The sequence below is a fragment of the Dermochelys coriacea genome, chromosome 22 (genome assembly GCF_009764565.3).
Source record: "Dermochelys coriacea isolate rDerCor1 chromosome 22, rDerCor1.pri.v4, whole genome shotgun sequence".
Taxonomy (NCBI): Eukaryota; Metazoa; Chordata; order Testudines; family Dermochelyidae; genus Dermochelys; species Dermochelys coriacea.
In genome coordinates this window covers 2,547,398-2,565,748 of record NC_050089.1, presented here as the reverse complement: position 1 = coordinate 2,565,748, position 18,351 = coordinate 2,547,398, and the positions used below count along the sequence as shown (strand labels likewise).

Sequence of the window (18,351 nt, the reverse complement as noted above, 5' to 3'; positions counted from 1 at the left end):
GGCTATAACAACACTGTATATAGTATTTTGGTCCTGTCAAATGTGTGTAATCCCTCAATTGTGTGTTTATGGAACTTTTTTTTTTTAAATAGTACACAGCACTGCAGATTAAGTTTAGTTACCTAATCACACCATTGTAGCCAAACTAAGATAAATTGCTTTTTTTCCCTCTCCTGAAGATGCACGTCTCAGAGGCTTCCAATACTCTTTCATTTTGCATAGGATAATACTGCTGTATGTTTACAAGGTAAAATATAAGCCCAACTTCTCATAAGGTTTGTTAGAGGTTATTACTGCTATATGACTATTTTTACTATTGCTGTAGCTTCAGGGAACCTGTTTCTCAATAACGTCTTCAAAATATCATTATAACACTTTTTAGATATTTGGTGCCAAAAAGTTCTAAAATTATAGTGTATCACAGCTTGATTAGGTCTGAGTTGCCTCTAATAAAATGTCAGGTTTCAGAGTAGCAGCCGTGTTAGTCTGTATTCGCAAAAAGAAAAGGAGTACTTGTGGCACCTTAGACTAACAAATTTATTTGAGCATAAGCTTTTGTGAGCTACAGCTCACTTCATGCATCCGATGAAGTGAGCTGTAGCTCACGAAAGCTTATGCTCAAATAAATTTGTTAGTCTCTAAGGTGCCACAAGTACTTCTAATAAAATGCAAGCTAAGAGAGAGAAACAACAACAACCAAAACTTTCTTGGAACAAAAGATGTTTTCTGTTCTTGTCACTAATCTGTGTTACAGAATAAAATAGGAATGTATACTTTTAAATCTTTGTAATGATGTATAAGGAGTCTGGTAATGAATGGAGTGAAACTCTAAAACTCCCTATATATATATTGCAGTTTTATGCTTAATTAAATCTTTCTAAATTTGGATTTACAAAGTGATGCGGTCTGAGGCTAACATTGTGTTGTGCTTTCTATTTGCTATGCATTCAAAATTAATAAGAGGATTTTTTGGACCATCTGATGGTAGCGTTTACTTGACTCGGCTGTGTCTAGTGCCCAGAGTTAAGTGTCTTGAACTTCTTTAGCATTATAAACCAGTGATATTCAGACCTCAGTGGTTCAGGAGCAAATTAGGGACCAACATTACCCAAAAGAGCCACAGTAGTGTGAATTCATTCTCTCTCTCTCTCTTCTCAAAGCAAAATAATTGACCAAGTATTCTGCAATTGGTTAATAATATAGTAAAAGCATCCTGATTGGTTAATAACTTAGACTGGTTAATAATTAAATCACACTGTTTTAATATCTTGCTTCAAAGAGCTGCAGGAGACACATTAAAGAGCCACTTTTGGCTCCCAAGCCACAGTCTGAGTATCACTGTTATAAAGACAGACTTGGATTGAAGGAGCTGAATCAATGAATTTTGCAAGTACTGGAAGGTTTTAATATTAACTTTCTAAATTCAGGACATCTGATTTGTATTTTTAAAAAAAGCGAACAAATTTTGGATTTATTTTCTGTTCTTTGAAGTTACCTTGTATCCTATCTTGTACATTTATCATTACAGTTTAAACTGCGTGTGTCAGAAGGAAATAGTGTGAAATGAAATTATTTAATAAACATAAACAATGTATCTGCATTTGAAATTCTAAACTAAAACTAATTTGTCATTGTTTATATTAAAAGCATACTCAATAGTACAAAATCCTAAAATTGCTATGGAAACAACTCTAATAAGCAAAATAAGTTTAGCTGAAGTTTTGAAAGTTTTCAGGTTTATACTTTGCTTACAAAGTCTGAGATAGGGAACTAATGTGTAAATGTACAATTTAGGGCCCCTACTACTCAACAAGATGGGTTGCAGAAAACTATAACGGGCAGAGTTCTTCTCCCGGGCAGAGGTATTTTTACTCTAGAGTTTGTTTTTACTCTAGAGATGTATATATGGCAGAAGGCAAATGTTGCTTATCTGGGTTTGGGGAAGTGTTCGATTAGGGTGGACAACACCAATATCAGGTCAGGCACCTCTGTGTGACTGACTGAACCTTGTCTGTAAGCTTTCTTTAAAAGTGAAAATAAACACTAACAAAAGTGAACATTCACTGTCTTTGATTGGCAAGTTTAAACACAGACCAGAATAGTGATGCTACTTAATCTTGTTATTCACAGTAGCTGATTGATATGCATGTAGGATGGAATTCACCCCCAGTAGAGGGCCTGTGTAAGGCCCTCTGTGCCACTTGAGCCCTGTATTAAATGATTAAGTGGAGCTTAAATGATGTGAAGGGTCTTTGAACCCTTTACCCTATTTTGTGGTGATCTGACAATATTTAAAGAGCTCTGTTGCAACAAAATGTAACATTCAACTGAGGACTCTTTTAACACATTTCAGTGGTTTATGTAAGCATTTCTAAAGCACATAGCATTGTAGGATAAGACCTGTGTATAAATCATAGAAACAGTGAAGTGTTTGGAGGGACAGTTAATATACCTTGCTCTTGATTTCATTCTGCCTTTAGTATGTTACTAAATTTTCTTCTGCTCTGGTACTTCGGGCAACGCAGTGGCAAATAAGTAAGTTTGTAGTGCAACCTGAAGATGGTGCAGATGAGATTTATCCCAGTCTGCTTTGGGAAAGGGTCTTTTTGCCCCATGGGCCTGCTGTTCTTGTTTTGGTTCCCTCAAGTTCTATACCTGGACTCTGTTAAACATTGTCCATGTCTGTATTGGATAAAAGAGGTGCACTTTTCAATCAGGTAGCTTGGTCATGTTGTGGTTGTGTTTGAACTTGTTTTGTTGGTCATGACAAGTTTCATGGCTCATGTGACTCATGCAAGGAAATTTAGTCTGAGAGATAGTGGATCTATTCTACTGAGGGCTTTATGGATCAGTTCTGCACTCTTGGCTGGATGGCTGTTATGAATTACCTTTAATTTCCTTATGACTCTTATCTAGGCCCTAGTATAGTGAGTCACAGTCAGGATTGGGGCCCATTGAATTAGGTGTTGTACAAGGAAATAGTCCCTTCCCCAAAATGCTTAGAATCTGATTTTGAAACCAGGCACAGGAGGGATGGGGAAGAATGAGAGTAATGAGAAGAAAATAACAGTTAGCTGTTGTGCAGCTTGATGATAATCATTGGAACATTATAAAAGTCAGTAAATAAAATCGGCTGTTCCCAACTGCCACTCCTCCTGGCTATCATTGGTTAGCTGACTTCTTGTCAATATTACAGCAAAAGTAGATCTTGAGGATGGATTTGAAGGACAACATATTGGCCTTACAGATTACAATAGATGAGCAAGGAGACCAGCGTATGGACTGCTGTGACCAGGTGATAGTCTGAGAGGGCAGACAATGGAAGATGGCACTTTCGGTGACTAGTGCTATTAAGTTTTCTAGGACCAGAAAGAGCCCAACAAAATCTCTAACTACATGCTATCTTAACTACCTTTGGGATTTAATTTTAGTTTTCTAAGTGTTCATCTTTAATAATTTTCTAGTTAATGCATTACAAAGAGAACTTATGCTTTTGTACAAAGGTATGGCTCCATCTGGAACACTGTGTTCAGTTTTGGTTGTCTCATCTAGAATTAGGTTGAAAATGTTAAAGGCATACCAAGACTCAGTGCATGTGCCAAGAAATTTAAAAAAGGGAAGATTGTTTAGCCCACTAAGGAGAGTTGATTGACGTGTTCAGAATTATGAAGGGAGTAGTCAAAACTGATCAGATGTTCCTTTTTTGATATAGCATTTAGTCAACTTGTGGAATCCACTGCTATTGTATGTAAACTGAAATTCTATATAGACTACAGCACACAAGCTTTGCTCTCTGGTTCAAGGGAGCCTCCCATACCCTGCAGCCGTGAGTTTACATGTTCCTAATTGCCCATGATGTAAGACAGCAATAGATTGGGTTGCTGTAAATTCTGGCTGCAGGTATAGATTTAATAGACTAGTTGTACTTCCCTTTAAGGGATCACAGGTAGAATGGATCACTACAAGTTGCAACAGAATGAATCAGATTTGATGATAAACTGGTTTAAAAGACCTTTTGCCTACATTTTACAGAACTGCAGGGGTTGTTGGAGGATGCCAGTGGAAGTGTGGGATTACTTTCTGAAGTTGTTGCAAATTAACTGAGTTTCTTTCTTTAATAGCTCTTTTGTAGTGGGTTCAGCCACAGTGGGCTGTATTTTTTTCATTAAATTCAAACTTGAGGTAGATGGCTTCCAAGTGCAGGAAGTGAAACTGGTGGAGCCAGATCCTCAGCTAATATAAATTAGCATAGTTCCATTGTCTGAGGGTCTATTCTTAATATTGTTCCTGATGCTTACAGCAAACCGATCATTCCAATCTTTTTCCTTACTTCATTAGTCCAGGTAAGTGATCTATCAAGGTATAAACAAGTGTGAACCATCTTGGTGTGTTAAATAGGTACTTTGCATTGAAAACACTATACTTATAGGTAGGTTTGAAAAGTTTGCCATAAAGTGTGTGTATTTAGTCTGCATAGTTGTTTGTGTGTGTTAGCTACTTTGGAGCATCTAGCTGAGCTGTGAAAATAAGTATTATTGCTCTTGTCTGGATCTTCTTGTCAGTTGAGAACTTTGTGTGTTACTAGCATGAAATTAAACTAAGTTCACCTCGAAATTGCAATAGTTTGGGGCACTTGGGAGACTATGTATTATTAAATACATCATCATAATGTATGATGTTTTACAGACTGATATGACCCCAGCTTCAAAGAGGTGCCAATGTAAGGGTCTGGTCAGTAGCCCAAGAATGGGAAGGAGAGGGGATTACTGATGAGGAAACAAACGCATTCCTAGAAAAAATATTTGAAGGAGTGATTAAGAGAAGGGGTGGCAGGCAAGTCTGCCCCAAGCCTAGGGCCAGCATTATAGGTACAAAAGCAAGAATGGAGAATTATTAAGGTTATGTTAACAGACAGGCACGTGAGATCATAGAATCATAGAATCATAGAATATCAGGGTTGGAAGGGACCCCAGAAGGTCATCTAGTCCAACCCCCTGCTCAAAGCAGGACCAAGTCCCAGTTAAATCATCCTAGCCAGGGCTTTGTCAAGCCTGACCTTAAAAACCTCTAAGGAAGGAGATTCTACCACCTCCCTAGGTAACGCATTCCAGTGTTTCACCACCCTCTTAGTGAAAAAGTTTTTCCTAATATCCAATCTAAACCTCCCCCATTGCAACTTGAGACCATTACTCCTCGTTCTGTCATCTGCTACCATTGAGAACAGTCTAGAGCCATCCTCTTTGAAACCCCCTTTCAGGTAGTTGAAAGCAGCTATCAAATCCCCCCTCATTCTTCTCTTCTGCAGACTAAACAATCCCAGCTCCCTCAGCCTCTCCTCGTAAGTCATGTGCTCTAGACCCCTAATCATTTTTGTTGCCCTTCGCTGTACTCTTTCCAATTTATCCACATCCTTCTTGTAGTGTGGGGCCCAAAACTGGACACAGTACTCCAGATGAGGCCTCACCAGTGTCGAATAGAGGGGAACGATCACGTCCCTCGATCTGCTCGCTATGCCCCTACTTATACATCCCAAAATGCCATTGGCCTTCTTGGCAACAAGGGCACACTGCTGACTCATATCCAGCTTCTCGTCCACTGTCACCCCTAGGTCCTTTTCCGCAGAACTGCTGCCGAGCCATTCGGTCCCTAGTCTGTAGCGGTGCATTGGATTCTTCCATCCTAAGTGCAGGACCCTGCACTTATCCTTATTGAACCTCATTAGATTTCTTTTGGCCCAATCTTCCAATTTGTCTAGGTCCTTCTGTATCCTATCCCTCCCCTCCAGCGTATCTACCACTCCTCCCAGTTTAGTATCATCCGCAAATTTGCTGAGAGTGCAATCCATCAATCAATATTATGTAAGACTCTGAAGAAGGGAAAGCGAAGAGCTAGAACTTTGAATTTACTCACTCTACAATTATTCTGATGGAGCCATTAGTCTGTAGTCTGCTTAGTCTGATGGCTTCATCAGAACCATTGTGGTCTGAATAAGTCATTTTTTTTGCACATTTCTGTTTTATAAACCACATTTAAATAAATAGGCTTAGTTCAGGGATTTAAGAAATACTTGCAACCCAGAAATACTGTGTGTTAACACTAGTGGTTAATCCCCAACTTTCTCTTGAGGCTGGAAAGTTGGGAAATCTGAGATCAGTTCATGATGCTGTGAACCACATATGTTGCTTTAGCAAGGCACAAGGGGACTTGGTGTCACTGTTGCAAACAAAACTAGCCTAAGTTGTGCATATCTTATGAAAAAATCCTGTGGTGCTCCTGTCATTTCTTGGATTTTATGCTTTCCATATATAATGCTGATGTTCTAGAGTAGTACTTGAATGTAAAAAGAAAAGGAGTACTTGTGGCACCTTAGAGACTAACAAATTTGAGCATAAGCTTTCGTGAGCTGTAGCTCACGAAAGCTTATGCTCAAATTTTAGTCTCTAAGGTGCCACAAGTACTCCTTTTCTTTTTGCGGATACAGACTAACACAGCTGCTATTCTAGATTTCTACATTCAAGTATCAGTGTGAATGCTTCTAGTCAGGAGGGCATATGCATGGGCCAGTAGAGGAATATATTCTTTCAGTTACAGGCTCGGAGATAACTTATCTAACTTTGGATAATGTAGAATTCTTCAAAGTGGTAAGATTAATATGTTAGTAAGAGTCCAGAGGAAATTCCAGCAGCGTGGGTCTCACAACTTAATTCTGCCTGTTATGTGAGTGAATGGCAGTTGAGTCTTTGATTACCCAACATGTAATGCTGCACAGATGCATCTGAAGTACAGAAATCTGTGATCTCCTTAATGTTACATGACGGTGTTGTTCTGCTCTGTGGCGTTTACTGAGTGATAGAAAGGCCTCTCTAGGTGTAAGCTCAGACCTTGCCCCATTGTAACGTCATTCAGTTTGACTGAACTATGAGCCCATATTAGTGTGTGTTCACATCAGGAAGAAGGAAAGCAATATCCTGCACACGCACAGTGCACAGACTGTTAAATGTTCATAACTCTGTTTCAGAACCAGTTTCTTCAGACAAGGCCAAGCATGCATTTTTCAATCAAGACCATATGTTGCCAAATTTGAAGTTGAAACAAAGATGTTTTTGAGTTATCAGAGTGCAAAATAAGCATCTGAATAACCTTAACAGCTGAAAAAATCCTGCTGCCCACCTACTGTATAACTCAAACAGATGAATGGCTCTGATTCAGACTTTATAACCGAACTCACCTATGAGCTGACACTCAGTGTGAGAAGCTTCATGCCCAAATGTGAAATTTAAGGGATGTCTGATAAGCAATTGGAAATGAGTGTCCTGGGGAAAGATACCATCTCAGGGAACCAGGCCCCAAAATATTAATTTCATCAGACAAAAGAGCACCTGTTTGTAACTCTAGATTACTTGACATGGATTAAATGCTCATACAACATTGTACCATATAAGAAAATTGCCCAGTCAGTTTTTGCCTCATAACAAATTCTGTCCATAAATATTAATACAATAAACCGACTAAACAGATGACTCTTGCAGTGGGCTCTGAAGGTCAAGAGATTCAGGCTCTATTGGACTAAGTTGAGGAGCACATTCTGAAGTTGAGCAGCCCTTTGGAAGCTCCCTCCGGCTTAAACCAAGTAAGTTCAAGTGCTGCCATGGTCAGCAATGGTATGGGGTTTCTCATGTTACGTAGCACTTCTTTGGTCAAAAACACCACTTTAAGTTCTACTCAAGCCAACTGGTAGCCAATGCTGGCAGTATGCAACTTCACTTAAGTGCACAGCCACATTTTGTGCCAACTTCAGTTTCTAGTGGTTTCATGTCTAGCCCCATGTAGAGTTTAAGTAATCCGAGTCTAACGTGACAAGCGGTGAGTCAGTGTGGCATAGTCTGAATTGGATAAAAAAGGCTGCATCCTTGTCATGGGAGATGAAGATAATCCGCAAAGTTTTTGTAACGTAACAAATACAAATTTAGGTGGGGTGGGAGTTTATCCATTGGAAAAAGCATAAGAAAGTGTGGTGGAGGATATTTATTTTCTCTTTACTAATCTTAGAGTAGCAGATGCTTATGCTTATGCTCTAATAAATTTGTTAGTCTCTAAGGTGCCACAAGTACTCCTTTTCTTTTTAGAGTAGCAGAGAGTCTCATGTTCTAGGGTGCAATCAATACATGATGTGACAGTTGTGTATTCTAAATCTCAAGTGTTATTTCTGTTTCTAAATTGTTAGTTTGAGTATTCATCCCTTTCTACCTCCTTAGCACCATTGTAAAAGTTATCCTCTGCTTACAATTGCAAAAATTAAATGCTGCATCCTCTTGTCAAATGGAAATTGAATGAAGGAACAACTTGCTGCCATTTGTGGTTTTACTAAAGAAACATTAGCTTTAATCAAGTGTTCTCTGGGCAAATGCCATTCCCTGCAGAATCAAGCTCAAGTACAGCCCCCCCTCCCCCCGCTGCTGTGGTAGCGTCTTCCACTTCCTCTTGTTAGAGCAGCTGTGTTTGGGGGATACAGGGGGCCCCGGAAGAGGGTTCTGGTTTTAGACACTCTCCTGCCATCCCAGCAGAGTCCTCTGTGTATGATTTAGTATAAGCTGATTTTGGTGGGATTATTGTCCAATATTAACTTATTGTGGTGGGGTATTGGCCTATAGTTGATTTTGATGTGTGTGACAGGGCAACATTAATTGATACATTTGTTGTTGGAGGCAGAATTGGTGGGGGGTGGGAGGAAGATGCACAGTTCAGCCAGAAGTAGACAAGTCTTTGGACCCAAGCAGTGGTCCTTAAACAGCACCACCTGTCAGAAGGCAGTATGCTTGGGGATGAGAGGGGATGGGAAAGAGAAAGGAGGCCTGTTGCATTTCATCCCATTGAGTAGACTATCCTTATGCTTCCAGGTGTTCAGTAATTATTTTTGTAAACAAAGAAATGTAAAAATCTTTGTCATTTGGATTTTTCAAATCTTTCATATGGAAATTTTTTTTTTTTTTTTTTTACATCTACACCTTAATCTTCAATAGAGAGGATTTTCACTGGACAGCTAGGTTGATGATAAAGCTGTGAGGGCACTTTTTAATTTTAATAGAAGCTTTCTTCATAAAAGCTTCACTTTCTAGGAAACGCATTAATTTGGTTTCTCATTAGTTCCCACAAAAATTCAGAGTCTCAGAGATTCAACATTATCATTTCTCAGTGCAGGACTAAATCGGAGTTGTTCTTTTTTTTCCAAAAGATATGCTGTAGTTCAAAAGGAGTTATTTAGGGGAATTCTCTGGTCTGTGTTACACAACAAATTAGACTAGATGATCACTATGGTCTCTTCTGGTTTTGGAATCAGAGTCTAGGAGTCGTTTAATTAGGGTTACAGCTTTAGTAACAAATATGATGAGCTTTATTGACAAATATGACAAGCAAAAGATGATCTATTTGAAGGTGTGCCCAAAGAAGAACATTACTTTTTGTATTACATTATGGCCTAGAGGTCACAACAGAGATCAGGGCACCCTTTTGCTAGTGACTGTACAAGCATAGTGGGAAGTAGTCCTCCCCCAAAGGGTAGGGGAAAGTAACATGCAAATATTGCGAACAATGTGCTGGTTTGCAAATGTCCTGTTCCACAATTTTTTGTGGGTTTTTTGGGGTGCGGGGGGAGGTTTTGTAAGGAGGGGATATTTAAGGGAAGAAGGTAAAGATTATAGGGGAGCGAGAAGAGATGTAGGGAAGAAGCCAAAAATAGTGACCTCAGGTATTCTTGAAGAAATAAAAATTGTTCTCAGTTTATTGCAGACGCTTTATTATTTAATCTGAAATAGAGTATAAACATCAGCCCATAGCATGTTTGTGGATTCAATGGAAGAGGTGAGAGAGAACTGAATTGGCATTTATGCCATTGATTTTTTTGAAGCTGCTGTCAGTAAACATTCTAACTTAATGTTCGCAGTTTAAAGTCCGAAATGCAGTCCTTGGAACTGATATACTGATTACTACATGGAAATGGTAGAATTATCAATGATACAAAAAAGATAGAAGTGTTCAATAAATATTTCTGGTTGGGGGGGACATGATGTAGTAATATATAATACTCTTTCCATTCCACTAACCTCTCTAGAGAATGTTAAACAGCAGATATTTTTAAATCAGCCGGTCCAGATAACTTGCATCCAAGAGTTTTAAAAGAGCTGGTAGAGGAGGTTGCTGGACCAATAATGTTGCTTTTCAGTATGAGTTGGAACATTGGGGAAGCTCCAGAAAACTGGAAGAAAGCTGATGTGACAAAAGGGGTGTGTGGGGTAAACCGGGGAGCCAACTGAGGTCACTCAATTAGGGTGAACTGCAAAGAATGGGGCAGACAAGCTGCAAAACTGGTAGATATTCTAATACTTAGATTTATCAAACCAGCATAAAACAGCTTCTATAATACCTTACTGGTTACCCAGAAACCAACAACACAGTTCCTTAAAGCAACCCAGCCTTAGGCCTCCATCCAGATACCCAAGTCAAATATGATGAGGATTACTGAAAATCTTATTCATCATATAAAAAAGTTCTAACAATCCCAAAGGATCGGACATATTACCTCCCAGGTTAATGAATATTCCAGATCTTACCCAAATACATGCTTACAGCCAATCCTTTTATTAACTAAACTAAAAGTTATTTAAAAAGAAAAGAAAGAATTGGTTAAAAGATCTGTATACATACAGACATGAGTACAATTATTGAGATTCAGATTCATAGCAGAGATGGTGAGCTTTGTAGTTGCAAAGAAAATTTCAGAATTAGTTCATAGGTTATAGTCCAGTGTTTATATTTGGGGTGTTTCCAGATTAGGACTGGAGATCTCCGCCTTTAGTCTTAAGCTTCCCCCTGCATGAAGCATCAAGCAGATCTGAGATAAAAAGGATTGGGACCCACGGGTCTTTTAAACAGTACCAAGCCTTCTTTGACATGTCAGAGTTCTTAGGCGAACAATAGGCAATGAGGGTGACTTTGAAGTAGGTCTGTTTCCTAAGCATTGCTGGTAATTAGCTGCACAAATTAACATAAGGCAATTTATCCATTAGGCAGTCTATCACAAACTTTAAAGAGACACCTAGACAATGACATTATTTCACCCAAGATTCATCTAACTGTTAATATTCCCTTTTGACCTTTGAATCAACAGCTATAGTGACAGACAGGAACAGTCTGTTTATATGGCTAACATTTAACAAGATATGAGTACACACTATAGGTTTGCATTTCCAAGTTCTAGCCTATATACCACTGAATGGTCCTAATTACCATTTTTATACTTTTCTAACATATCTCTAATGGTTGACTCTGGTCATTTATCCTGCAGGATGCTTAACCCCTTTTGGCCATGCATCACACTTTGTATAAGATTTGTTGCAATTATATAACAGTGGTAGCAACAATGATTTTGTATGGTCATGCTCTAATCAGATAACGTCACAGGGTGACCTGGGTAATTATAGACCTGTCACTCTGACATCAATTTCAGGCAAGATAATGGAACAGTTCCTATGGGATTGCTCAATAAAGAATTAAAGGAGGGTAATATAATTCAAATAAAATGTGTTTTTGGAAAACAGTTGTCAAACTAACCTGATATATTTTTTTAAAATGAGATTAAATTTGGTTGATAAAGGTAATAGATATAAAAGGTGGTAATATGCATCCAATGAAGTGGGCTGCAGCCCACGAAAGCTTATGCTCTAATAAATTTGTTGCTCTCTAAGATGCCACAAGTACTCCTGTTCTTTTTGCAGATATAAACTAACGCGGCTGCTACTCTGAAAGGTAATAGTGTTGATGTAATATACTTAAACTTCTGTAAGGCATTTGACTTGGTACCCGCATGACATTTTGTTTAGAAAACTAAAGAGAGATAAACTTAACATGGAACACATCAAGTGGATTAAAAGCTGGCTAACAGATAGGTCTCAAAATGTAACTGTCGAGTCGTTCATCATCCCACATATATAACTTATTTGGCTTTCTCAGCTACATCTACCATGTGCAGTCATTATATCTACTCTTTTGTCCTGAGCAAATATAAGATTGTAACCAATTTGTAGATATCTGTATCTGAATCTATCTATATAAATGAACCAATACAAACAGCTGCAGAGTTTTGTTCTCCACAAAAATTGCTACCAAATTTAGAACAATCACTAGCAACATGTTACCCATTCACAAGAATCTTCCTAAACTTTCTAGAAAAATGTATCTGGCAGCCACCATTTGCAAACTGACATTATCCCTCACTTATACACACCAGTACAAAACCATGTGCAGACCTACATACAATGTTTATGAAAGTCGGATCATCCCTATATTAATAATTAAAAAACAAACCTAATAAAAAAACCTGGTTTGAGTTATAGCTCAGTATTTTCTTGGATAAGGGAATAGTTGGGGGGAAGGGAATTAGTTAAGGTCAAGAAGGAGAACTTGGGATGTCTTAGGGGTTTAATGCCTTAACTGTTTGCTTCTTTTATTCCTCTTCCCCCCCCCCCTTTTTTTGGGGGGTTTTGTTTAGAAAAGTGTTGGAATATATATATTAGTTTCAAATATGAACTGATTCTGAAAGAATGTAATGACTTATAAAGTGAAATAATTTTTCACTTGATCTGTGTTATAGTTAGTTTGTCTACCAGGCAAGATTACTGAAAAAACTATTTTCAGTTGATTCTCAGGTCTGTTTACTGCTTTCATTCTTGGTTTGGAGGGTTACATGTGATCTTTCATAAAGCCACCCTTGAAAATCTAACTAGAAGAAATGTTGGATCTGCAAGACTGTTCGGCTGAGTTTGACTTCCAAAACAAACAAAAATACACACACACGGACAAAATAAAAATCCAGACCCTTGATGTGGTTTTATTATGTGTAATCTCAAAATCCTGTCTTACATAACTGCATAATTCTAATACAAATGTTTAATTATGTTTTTTTTAAAACACATACACAAAGCTCTCCCTCCACATTTATGTAGATGCATGATTTCTTACCTACTTCATTTGGTTTCTTGTAATCTAACCTCACATAGAAATGGTAGTTGTGGTGCCTGCTTTGAAGGGAGTAGAACAGGAGCACTTTAATTTTTTATGCAAGTTGTGACTACAGCAAAACTTTCCCTTTGAGCTCAAGCCCCTCTTCTGAGTGTAATTAGGAACACATTGATTCTTATTGCAGCTGGCAGCCACACTATTGCCTTTTTCTGCTTGTGACCCCCATGGTCCTGATGACCTTTCCTGGGGTTAGTCGTGGGCCCTTTTCATTGTGATGAGCTAGAAGTGGCTCATGTGGAGTTGATTATTTCCTTGCTCGTCTGGCCTTTTTGGTGCCATAACTCCAAGTCACTTCCATTTTCTTCCTCTGCTTTTGGCTGACCACAGTGAAAGGAAATGCTTTTGCTGGCGACAGGATCAGTTTGCATGCATGGCTGACTCGATTGAGACCCTGAAGGAGGAAGGGGGGAGGGTTATGAACACTGTAGATGCTACCTTTTCTTGTTAAAAGTTGATGTGAATTTTTGAACGATTAAGCATTCATAAATATGTTGCTTAAATAAGATTACGTTTCCCTTTAAACAATCTCAGACCTTTCTATCGGCGCTATACCTATCAACTGTGTTCTTAATGCACAGCAGTGCTGTTTTTACAGATGTGTACTGTATGTTTCCGTAGTGAAGGTATGAGTTATGTGGTATGTGTGAGACTGCATCAGTGTCAATTGCACATGACTGCTTCAAGAGATTTCATAACTACCAAAAGAACCAAGAATAAACACCAGGGCCCAGTAGTTAAAACTGATGGGCAGTATGCCAGTTGCTACTGGGCTTTTCAGTGCCCCCTCCCAAGAAACAAACAAAAACTAGCAAAGTATGTGTGCCAGCTGCTATGCGCATTTTTGCCAGATCCCAGGAGGACCGCATGAAGACGTCAATGATCAAAGGCTTTGGTGATCATTGAGGAATCAGAGTTAAAGGAATGTCTGATTACTTTCTCTTGGAAAACTATAGGCTTCGGTAACTTTTTTTTTTTTAAAGGTGTCTTGGTGTGAACTTTAATGATCCAACTTAGCTTGTGTACACTTTTACCATGGTATGTTAGTTAATCCTGGAGATTTTATTTGCCCTATTTTAAGACCTTAAATTCAGTTTCTCTTTGAAATCTTCAGTTTACTGCATTGCTACAGTGAAGACTGTAGAGAACAAATTAAAATTAAAAAGTCTTTTAATAAAATACTGAAACTTATGTGTGGTCTAGGAAAAACACAGTACTTGACATGCTTCGGTGTCAGAGCATATAAAATGTTTATGATATGGTAACATACTGAACTAAACATTTTTCAGAATGTGAAATGCCTTTGTTGGCAAAGATATGAAATCCCTGGAATCTCAAAGCCAATGTATTCATAGGGATAGTAGTTTCTGCTGTCATTTTTTTCTCCCTTTAGCACAGCTGAATAATGTCCCCAAAGATCGAGGCTTTCCTTTGGCCATAGGACAACACAGTGCACCGTTATCTTTACAGAGAAGGCTATTTGTCAATTTTTAGAGATGGGGTGAGGAATCAGGAGAGTTTTACTTCTTAACTCTCAGAGGGGAAGTGAAGTAATGTAACTCTATACTGTGGGTGTCCCTAAATGTCTGACCATGAGAAGATGGAGCTGGATGACGGGATGGATCACTTGATAAACTGCCCTATTCTATTCACTCCCTCTGAAGCATCTGGCACTGGCCACTGTCGGAAGAGAATATAATGGGCAAGATGGACCCTTGATAACTTTGGAGAAGAAAATAGGAACTTCTTCATAGTGAATATACTTTCCTTTTTCCTGCTTTCTCAGCACAGCTGGAAAGGTAGGTACAAAGCAGCACTTAAATGGGGAAGTACTTGTGTATACAATGGCTAAGCAGCGGAAGCTGTCTATTATTTAATGTTTATATTCATTAAACCTCAATGGTTTGGGACTTTGTTGTGCTAGTTGCAGTACAAATGACAGTCCCTGCCCCAAAGAGCTTTACAGTCTGAAAGACGAGACGTAAGAGAGGATGAAAAGCTGGACGTGCACAAGTCCATGGGGCCGGACGAATTGCATCCGAGAGTGCTGAAGGAATTGGCGGCTGTGATTGCAGAGCCCTTGGCCATTATCTTTGAAAACTCGTGGCGAACGGGGGAAGTCCCGGATGACTGGAAAAAGGCTAATGTAGTGCCCATCTTTAAAAAAGGGAAGAAGGAGGATCCTGGGAACTACAGGCCGGTCAGCCTCACCTCAGTCCCTGGAAAAATCATGGAGCAGGTCCTCAAAGAATCAATCCTGAAGCACTTAGAGGAGAGGAAAGTGATCAGGAACAGTCAGCATGGATTCACCAAGGGAAGGTCATGCCTGACTAATCTAATCGCCTTTTATGATGAGATTACTGGTTCTGTGGATGAAGGGAAAGCAGTGGATGTATTGTTTCTTGACTTTAGCAAAGCTTTTGACACGGTCTCCCACAGCATTCTTGTCAGCAAGTTAAGGAAGTATGGGCTGGATGAATGCACTATAAGGTGGGTAGAAAGCTGGCTAGATTGTCGGGCTCAACGGGTAGTGATCAATGGCTCCATGTCTAGTTGGCAGCCGGTGTCAAGTGGAGTGCCCCAGGGGTCGGTCCTGGGGCCCGTTTTGTTCAATATCTTCATAAATGATCTGGAGGATGGTGTGGATTGCACTCTCAGCAAATTTGCGGATGATACTAAACTAGGAGGAGTGGTAGATACGCTGGAGGGGAGGGATAGGATACAGAAGGACCTAGACAAATTGGAGGATTGGGCCAAAAGAAATCTAATGAGGTTCAATAAGGATAAATGCAGGGTCCTGCACTTAGGATGGAAGAATCCAATGCACCGCTACAGACTAGGGACCGAATGGCTCGGCAGCAGTTCTGCGGAAAAGGACCTAGGGGTGACAGTGGACGAGAAGCTGGATATGAGTCAGCAGTGTGCCCTTGTTGCCAAGAAGGCCAATGGCATTTTGGGTTGTATAAGTAGGGGCATAGCGAGCAGATCGAGGGACGTGATCGTTCCCCTCTATTCGACACTGGTGAGGCCTCATCTGGAGTACTGTGTCCAGTTTTGGGCCCCACACTACAGGAAGGATGTGGATAAATTGGAAAGAGTACAACGAAGGGCAACGAAAATGATTAGGGGTCTAGAGCACATGACTTATGAGGAGAGGCTGAGGGAGCTGGGATTGTTTAGTCTGCAGAAGAGAAGAATGAGGGGGGATTTGATAGCTGCTTTCAACTACCTGAAAGGGGGTTTCAAAGAGGATGGCTCTAGACTGTTCTCAATGGTAGCAGATGACAGAACGAGGAGTAATGGTCTCAAGTTGCAATGGGGGAGGTTTAGATTGGATATTAGGAAAAACTTTTTCACTAAGAGGGTGGTGAAACACTGGAATGCGTTACCTAGGGAGGTGGTAGAATCTCCTTCCTTAGAGGTTTTTAAGGTCAGGCTTGACAAAGCCCTAGCTGGGATGATTTAACTGGGACTTGGTCCTGCTTTGAGCAGGGGGTTGGACTAGATGACCTTCTGGGGTCCCTTCCAACCCTGATATTCTATGATTCTATGATTCTATGAGGCCAACAAGGATAGGGAGGAGAGGATAAAAAAAAGATGTTTTAGAATAGTAGGCTGTTACCATCAGGTACATTGTTATGCTGTTTATAAGTAGGATAATGAGGCCTTAACTACCTCATGTGGGGGAAAAGATGTTTAATCCTATCTGAAGGAATGTTTGTTGCCCTTGGAAAGCTTGAAAGATTCCCATGGGACTCATGAAATACCTCATAACTACTTATATGCACTTAAAAGAGCCTAAATCCTGTCTTCTGAGGCTGCACACCAGTGCTGAGAATTCATCACCATTGGTGGGTTAAACTTTTCTCACTGGGCAAGACTAGAAAACAGCTTCAGCTTCCATTTCAAAATTAAATTACAATCTGAAATAATTCATGTAGAGGAGCAAGACAGAAAGACAGCAGGTCAGTCAGCAGAATTTACAACAAAAATTTGCCCAAAATTACTTGATGTGTCATTTGTGCTGCAAAAGTGACTATTTTCTCATCTTGGCAGAAAAGGCAATAAAACCTGGAAGAAATTCCACATTAGCCTCAAGCCCATTCAGATCCTACTATAAGATACTTCTTTGCACTGAAGAGGAATATTCACTGTCTTAGGCCTGGGTTACACTGGGGGGGAAGGGGCGTTTTCGAACAAAGATACGCAACTTCAGCTACGCTACCTGGCCGTCCTCACAGCGGCGAGTCGACCGCAGCAGCTCCCCTGTCGACTCCGCTTACTCCTCCTGCTGAGGTGGAGTACAGGCGTTGATTTGGGGATCGATTTATCGTGTCTAGATGAGACGATAAATCGATCCCCGATAGATCGATCACTACCCGCTGATCTGGCGGGTAGTGAAGACGTACCCTAAGTTCACTTCTGGTTTTCCTCTTGGATACTCTTTAAATTCAGGCAAAATAGTAAAATACTTGTAAGCTTGATGTTTGTAGCAAAGTAGGTGGATTAGAGCAGCTGCCAGCGCTAACCTGTTTTTATGCAGCTAATATCGATGGTGCTTCATTTAGTGTGTGTTCCTTTGATACCATGAATAACAGTATTGGACCATGAGAAGTGGTACAGCAACTGTTAGGTCAGTCCAAATAAGCTACTCGGGCTTTTCACCCTTGTATGCGGATCTGCATTTGTTCCGATTCTAGTCTCGATCCCACTTCTTGACTCTGTGGCAGTCTCTCTGCATTGCACTATTCCAGTCTCAGGAATTCCATTCCTTTGCCAGCAGATGGCACCACATAGATAACGCTTCCAAAACTGTGATATGATTGGCATTGAACCTCATGGAATTCTCCTTGGCACGGGGTCTCTTTAGAACTGCGAGGAGGTCATCAGGATGTTCATACCTTCAACTCATGACAAGTGAGGCTGAGTAACTGGACTGATCTCTTTGTTCAGTATTATGAATTTGATTAAATATCAGAGTGCTTTTCATTAGTATGTCTCAAAGCTTTATACTGTATCTTACCCAGCTGCAAAACTTTAAGCACAGTTCAGTAAACTCTTGTTTGTTCAGAACAATACCAGTGTTTCAACACTGAACAGAATTAACAAAGTTCTTTCTGACACAACTCATTACAAAGAGATTCTTCATTTTCCTGGTTTCATCGTGATTGATGTACCAGTAGTACAGCTACTTTAGAGCTGGAAAGGTCAGATGCTGGACTAAAAACACTGGAAAACAAACTCTTCCATCCAGAGAAGAGGTGCTTCATTGACTGTGGA

At 39.8% G+C, this 18,351-nt stretch overlaps 1 protein-coding gene across 3 annotated transcripts in view; it reads left to right on the top strand.

Moving 5' to 3' along the window:
* CDON (cell adhesion associated, oncogene regulated) overlaps positions 1–18,351 on the top strand; it is a 95,853-nt gene that overhangs the window by 12,906 nt on the left and 64,596 nt on the right. Inside the window, exon 1 of one of the 3 annotated variants that reach the window (XM_043500947.1) lies at positions 7,530–7,630. The exons of the other annotated variants lie outside the window; for them this stretch is intronic. The gene's annotated coding sequence lies outside the window, so the exon portion shown is untranslated. Of the gene's footprint in view, positions 1–7,529; positions 7,631–18,351 lie in introns of those variants that run through there. 3 annotated transcript variants of the gene reach the window in all.